This window comes from Thamnophis sirtalis, unplaced genomic scaffold (genome assembly GCF_051295495.1).
Source record: "Thamnophis sirtalis isolate CommonGarterSnake01/CBP01778 unplaced genomic scaffold, rThaSir2_p1.2 scaffold_5, whole genome shotgun sequence".
Taxonomy (NCBI): domain Eukaryota; kingdom Metazoa; phylum Chordata; class Lepidosauria; order Squamata; family Natricidae; genus Thamnophis; species Thamnophis sirtalis.
In genome coordinates, this window is record NW_028261385.1 from 57686504 (window position 1) to 57693815 (window position 7312).

The window sequence follows — 7312 nt, forward strand, 5'->3', positions numbered from 1 at the left end:
GTTTTTTAAAGCCACAATATATTAATCTTTTAGTCTTATGAGCATCAGTGCTTCAGCATTGCTATTGTACTATCAGAATTTTTTACAGCTACAGAATCTTCTTCCTAGATTTTGGGAATTCATTCTCCTTTTTGTACATTATGCATTGGTTAGACTTTCTTTGCTACATAAGAGCTCACTTTTTATTGATAAACTTTTGTTTGCAGGTTTATCTGTCCTGGATCTTTTGAAGGCATTATATTATTAAAGGGGGGGATTTACTCATTGCTCACATTCATAAATTCATCAAATTTTCTACTGTTGTTATATTCTAGTATTTCTATTAAATTCTGCTAATGGTTATTTTACTCAGACAGTTCTTTAGAAATATGACAAGATAAATAGAAAACAACCCTACGTAGATGTTTGACTGAATCTTACTTGCATCCCATGGTTGGGTTTTGAAACTGGGAAAATGATAGTAACTTCTTGAAGAGCCAAGGTGGCGCAGTGGTTAAATGCAGCACTGCAGGCTACTGCTAGATCAGCAGGTCAGCGGTTCAAATCTCACCGGCTCAGGGTTGACTCAGCCTTCCATCCTTCCGAGGTGGGTAAAATGAGGACCCGGATTGTTGGGGGCAATATGCTGACTCTCTGTAAACCGCTTAGAGAGGCCTGAAAGGCCTATGAAGCGGTATATAAGTCTACTGCTATTGCTATTGCTATTGCTATTGATTTACTTGACTAGTGTCTGTGTGTTTGTTTATTTAATGTTTGTGAGGGGAAAATCATATTCTGATTAACATTTCTTTTAGAACCAACAAATCAAGTTGCAGATGCAGCTTTTTTATGCGATGTTTTTCAAAAGTGTGGCCCAAGGATTCCTGGACATTCCCAAGACCACCTCGGGGTCTGCAAAATCAAAATTGCCACCTTAAAATTAAAAATAATACAATATTAAAAGCCCTTCAGAGAGTTGTGAGATGTAGTAGAGGCAGTAGATGTATCCATTTTTATTATTAATGTATACAATATTGATAAATACAAAAACCCATTGAAACAGAAGCTGTTTTAGCAACTTGTAATTTTTTAAAATGAGAAAAAGGCCTGAGGGAAAAAATGTGGGAAGGGATTCTAGAGATGTTTCTCTGTCAGAATTGAAGAATCAATAGTATTTATCTCCAGAACTTGAAAAGGGATGTTCAGCTTTATAGCCTTCATTTTTTCCAAACAGGATATTAAAGCATCAGACAGAGATAAAACAGTTTTAAGCACAATTAAGAGTTGCAAATGCCAAAGATTCTGTTGTGGTTATCATGTTACAATACTATAATCAGCCACAAGATGGGAGTCTTGCTGTTACAGTGTTCATTGACGATTCAAAAGTGGGGGGGGGGCGACAGAGTGTGTTCTTGCTCAGCATAACAGTGCTATTTCAAATCCAAGAAAGTAGATAAAGGGCAAATTAAAATAAATGCTCATTATATAAGTGGTCACAGACAAGAAACATTTGGAAAGAATGCAAATACTGCATTTACCATTTTAAAAGCTGATCAGAAAACTAGTTCCTGATGTATTTTTAATGAATAAAATATTTAGTGAGCATTTTACTTTCAACATTGGCTATTAAGCTAAATAGCTCTGGATAAGACTAATGTACAATTCCAGAATTTTCCTATAAGCTCTGATAACCTAATAGAATTCAAAATCCATTACTAAGTAAAATCTATGTTGAGCTTAGCACACTGACTTCTCAGGTGAAACATTTTGATTGCACTTCTAATCAGGCAAAATGCATTGAACTTGGGTCTACAGAGTTTGGAAAGAGCAGAATAATTTCATTGTATTAAATCCTTGGCTCAATGTCGAAAATGGGCTGGGAATTTATTGATTACCTTTCCATACATAACCTGAACACCCAGGGTCCTTCAAGGAATTAAGTCAGGAGTTCTCAAATAGTGTGGTGTTATGACCATCTAAAATAAATGAATATGTGTTGGGATCCGATAGGGATAAGTGAAATGTGGCTTGTCCAAAGCAGGAACATGATTTCCCAAGAATTATGGATATGCAAAGGCCAAAGCTGGATTTGCTATCACTATTAGTGAGCTCTGAAAGCCTTTCCATTTACTACAACTGCATCAGTCAGAACCCACTCTGGAGTGTAGCCCAAAGTATCTCAGCCAGAATCAATTGCCTTGGCTCACTTTTTCCTCTCTTCCATGATTGGTTGTTTCTTGACTTCCTGGGATCATTAGTCTGGATCCTGGTGCTAGAAATCTATACTTTCCTCAGGCAGGCAGCATGGCCTGGCCTCTCATCAAGAGATGTTTGCTGTTGTGAGGAAAAAACAGGAGGAAGCATGTTCCACCTTGAGCTAAACGAAATGCAGGATATAATTTGCAAGCAGGAAATACATTGCTTGGACTCCCTGCAGCAGACATGGAGGACCAGTTCCATGACAGCATAAATAGCCTTTCCAGGAAGAAGCCTTGGGTGGCATTAAGTAATAGGACTTAACCCTGGCCAGGTTGTCAGGTAGCACTTAGGATAGATTAAAACTACCATAAGGGTCATTGCAGCAAACAAAATGGCTGTGGAAGGAGAGTCCCCAGTTTTTGGATGCTCTGATCTGATCCAATCCAGTGCTTGGCAAAAGACCGCATTCAAGCAGAAGGTGCAACACTGGAGAGTCATTTCTACAGCCTGAGAATAGAAAGTTAAGATTTGAGAGATGAGGAAATACATAATGGGGAGAAAATCCATACAACAGTAAAATTATTCTGGGATAATTAGTTCATTATTTTAAATATTAATAAATGTAATCATTTGTTTTAAACTTTATTTTTCCTGAACAGAATTATAGAGGAAGGATCAATTCAGTTCGTGAACGCAGCATAGGTATTCTTACCTAAAATGTCAAGTTGATGCATATAGTTATAGGCTGTGAACAAAAGATCATTTTGCTCAGTGCCCAAAGGAGATTGGACTCTGATAAATATGAAAGATGCTTTATGAGAAAATAGTTTCCTAATAGTTGGGCAATTCTTGCCAGCAACCTGGATTCTCTGGTGTTATATAGTGGAGTCCTTGTAATTGTAGGTTGTCTTAATTATATAATCTAAAAGATCTAAAACAAGTATTTGACTTTTTATATACACTATGGGAAACTTAGGATCTTAACAGTGGAAATTCAGAGTTCAAGAGTTTGAACTACAGTATAAATTCTAGTTTCTCCAGTTAATATGACCAGTTTTAAAGGTATTTAAGATTGCACTTTACCAGTGGACAGTCTCATCCACAAGAAGGAAAGGAAAAACTTTTGGAGGAAATTAGTTTGTTAACATCTACCCTGACAATCTAACACAGAAAAACAGTTTGGGGCAATTTGTAATAAGCTATTTTGAGAAATGTCCTTTTAAAAATGGAGTTTCCACAGGATGATGTGTTATTGAACAGGAGATTCTTCAGATATCTCTCAGCAATGGTTAGAATCCAATATTGTGCTTGATATGTCTACCTCCTCCTTCCCAAGCCTCAGGACTAGCTGTTTTTGACATTGCATATAATGGAGGCTGAACTGGTGGCATGTTAGGATCCGGAGCTCTCTTAGATTTTTACTGTCAACATAAAATTTCAACCCAACAAGGAGGGAAAATGCTACTCCCTACTTTTTCACCTTTCTGTTGCTGGATTTATGATGTTCTGCATAAAGTTCATCTCTCAGACATTGAGAGATAAGACAGTTTGAAGCATCTGAACCTCATACTAGCTTAGCATATGAATTCTTAATGGAATTTGAAATTCTTTCCAGATTGAAAGGTACACTGAAACAAAGGGACTTATTAGGCTTCTGTTATTCTCTGATTTTATGAGAAAAAAGTTTAAATTTGGATTCCAGAGCAACAAATGAACCCTAGCCAGGGTGAGTGTCCAATAATCTGCCTTTTGTTGTTCAGACATTAAATATTTGCATGGCTAACTTCACATCCTAAGCCTGCTGAAGTGAGGGAAAAATAGGAACTTCGTCGTTGTGGTGTGAAAGAGGCAGAAAAATGTATTAAACATTTGGCAGTCATGGATATGTGTGCATTGTATTAGAATTTAAAATGCCAAATAGTTCAGTGGAAGCAGGATCATACTTTATTATAAAGAATATCTGTCCAGATTCAGGCAAAGTATACTCTGTAAAAATGATATCTGAAACTACTGTACTGAACTATACAAATTTAGCAGATTTTACATAAATTCTATGTAAAGGCACTGCAGTGGTCCCTAGTTCTTTACTTATGAAATGTCATTCATCTGCCTACTGCTAAAAAGCAAATGGGAAAAAAAGATATCTGGTCCAAGAAATGCAAAAATTAGCACAGGGAGAATTTTAAAAAGCATACGTCTGTCTTCAGATTTAATTAGAGCAGGGTACAGGAATTAGGTCTGAATTTCCGTCAAAAAGGAACTGAAAAGAAATCTGAATGTACAGTGGTGCTTAACTGCTGAAGATCAAAAATGTAGTATGAATCTCCTTGATTGCCCAAGGTAAAGGTAATAATCCACTTGTCATTTTTTGCTCATGATCATAAGCCTTTCAATCAAAGCTGTCAAATCTTCCCAGCAATCTTTAACAAATTCTTCCTTAATACTCCTACCTTTTTCTTAATACTGTGGAGCAATATTATTCTTCCAATTGTCAAATAGTGATGCAGTCTGTACAAATAGAGATGCAGCCTAATCAAAGGCAGCCTGTACATAAGCAAGCTACCTCTGGCTTTTAACATTTCTCTAATTACACCATCCACACTTCCATCTTTCAGCATTCTCATTGTACACATGGCTTCCTTTTCATCCATTTCTGTTCAATATTAACAGTTGTATTACATGGGCCTAGCATTCTCTTACTTCAGTTTCCACCCAAATCATTTCATCAGTTTTATTTTTAATTGCATGAAAACTTCTTGTTTACCTTTCTTCATCCATTTTGAAAATAATTATTTCTGTCAAACTCATTTGCCTCCCTTTTAAACCTTAACCATTCTTTGCTTTTTTTAATACTACATTCTTTGTGTTGATTCTTTCCCTTTGTAGATGCTATGCAATATATTTCTCTCATTCTTAGTTTTTTCCAGTATTTTTTTTTCATACCCACTTGATAGGACTTTTATTTTGTTGCTTTTATTTTCTTACGTGTATATTTCCAATTGTTTTATCTGGGAATATTAATAAAAAGCAAATATTTTTTTCCCAAATCTGTAAACCCCATTTCTGCTGTAATACTCTAAGGTCATAAAGCCTGCCATCCTACCTGTTTCCTTTCTCACCAGAATTAGCTTGGCCTGCATTTTAATAATGAATAGGAAAAGTTTGAAAGAAATACAGTCATTTTCTTTAATTGCTTTTAAGCTGTTTGCTCCAGAAAAACACTTCTTTAGAAGTGCAAGAAATGGATGTATTTTGACATTGTGCCTCTCCTATTTAAAAATGACTTCTCAAATGATAACAAATCTATCAGAAAACTACTTTAGTTAAAAGGTGCTACAGAATGAAACTCTATATATAAACTGCAGAACGGGAGAGACATATATTGAAAAGCAGAGCTTTTCTTTCCAAAGCTAACAAGAAATAAATTCTTTTGAAAAGCTAACCTTAAAGGGCTTTAATGCATTACAAATGTTTATTCATACACACTGTAGTAAATATTGCTAAGGGGCCTTCTTGAAGCTAACTTTGTGTATCTCTAGCTCCAATGCTCTTTTGATATATAAATAAATAATTTGCCGTTGTGATGCCTCCCTCTATCACAATGTTGAATCAAACATTGAGTGACATTGAAGTCCAAATAGCATTTTATCCCAGAGGTTCTCTGTTGATGCATAATTGTAATGTGTAACCTATTTCTTTCCTCAAACTCATATTAGCACATTGTTAAATGCCTGGAATATGTAGGCTTCGTTCTGGAAAAAGAGAATGTAGTTTTGCACAGAGAATTGGTTCTCCAGGAAAAGGCTAATTACTATGTTGTTGGTTAGAGTTACTAATATCCAAAGACATTTCAAAGGCTTTTTGCTTTTTAAAAACTATCTTATTGCGATTCAGAGTTCTTTAGATAACAAATCAAATCAACAGTATTTTTTTTCGCATGAGAAACTAAGGACAATAATGCCACATATATATTTATTTTTCATTTTTTCTTCTCATCTCCAGCTCCGTTGATCATCAGAATTTCTTTGTTATATCTTTAGTGTCTTTGAATTTGAAGAGTTTTAAGTAGTGCTCAGCCTCAACCATTACCCTGTCTTCAATACAACATTGTACAGCTGTCATCCTGGCAAACCTGTTCTAACCCTTCTCAAACAAAACTTATGTGCTCTAATTGTTTAGAGCAGGATGAAGAATAGGCTTGAATTTTGAGATTGACACACATGCAAATACCACTGCATTCTGAGCTTAAATTTTCAAAACTAGATGAATTACTTCCCAGAGTTAAAGGCACAACATAGTGATGTGGCTGAACTTTTCACAATGTGCTTTATTTTGAAAAATCTGAGAAATACTGAAATGTCACTTGCCCAGAAAGGTGCAAGCAACAGCTACTTTCAAAGGGGAGAGGAGAAAAATCCAGCAAACTAACACTGGGAAAAAATATCGAGCAAATTTAAAGATTTGTATGCATCTTGAAAATAATGGGATAATGATCTACATGATATATTCCCTCCTCGTTTTCATGAGTCTCTGGAGCCAAGGGCCAAAGGGCTGTTTTTCTGTGGAAGAGTGATTTGGCAACTTGATTTCAGAACAGAAGGGCATGAGGAAAGTGTGTCAAGAGAGCAAGATGCCTTGGCTTCTACAGAAAAGTGAGTAAAGCTGAGGCGACTTGCAAATGGAAAACTGCCTGCTCCAGTATTAATGGTCCAGATTTGCTTTTGCAACGTTATCTCCACAGCGGATCTGGATGTTAGCTGGCCCTGTTGGAGAAGAGCTGCAGAAGCCCAATGCTTATATGCACACAGGTCTGTAGGAGGAGTGGGGAAACCAATGATGAAAACTATTGTAGTGGCACAATTTAAGTGCCGTTCATCCCTTTTGCATGTGCATTTCTTACAATGGCACGACATAGTTTTTGTCCTTTTGATGAACACTTAAGTTCCTGCAGTTCAACCTTCTATGTCAGGATCCTGAGTTATAATGGATGTTCTCTCTAGCAGAGAAAAGGGCAGCAAGCTGATGCTGCTTCGCTGGTTGGGTGAATGCCTCTGAAACAAATACCACTTTGTGCAAGGGTACATCCTTCTAAATCAGAATGTTTCAAACTTGGCATTCTTAAGATCTATGTACT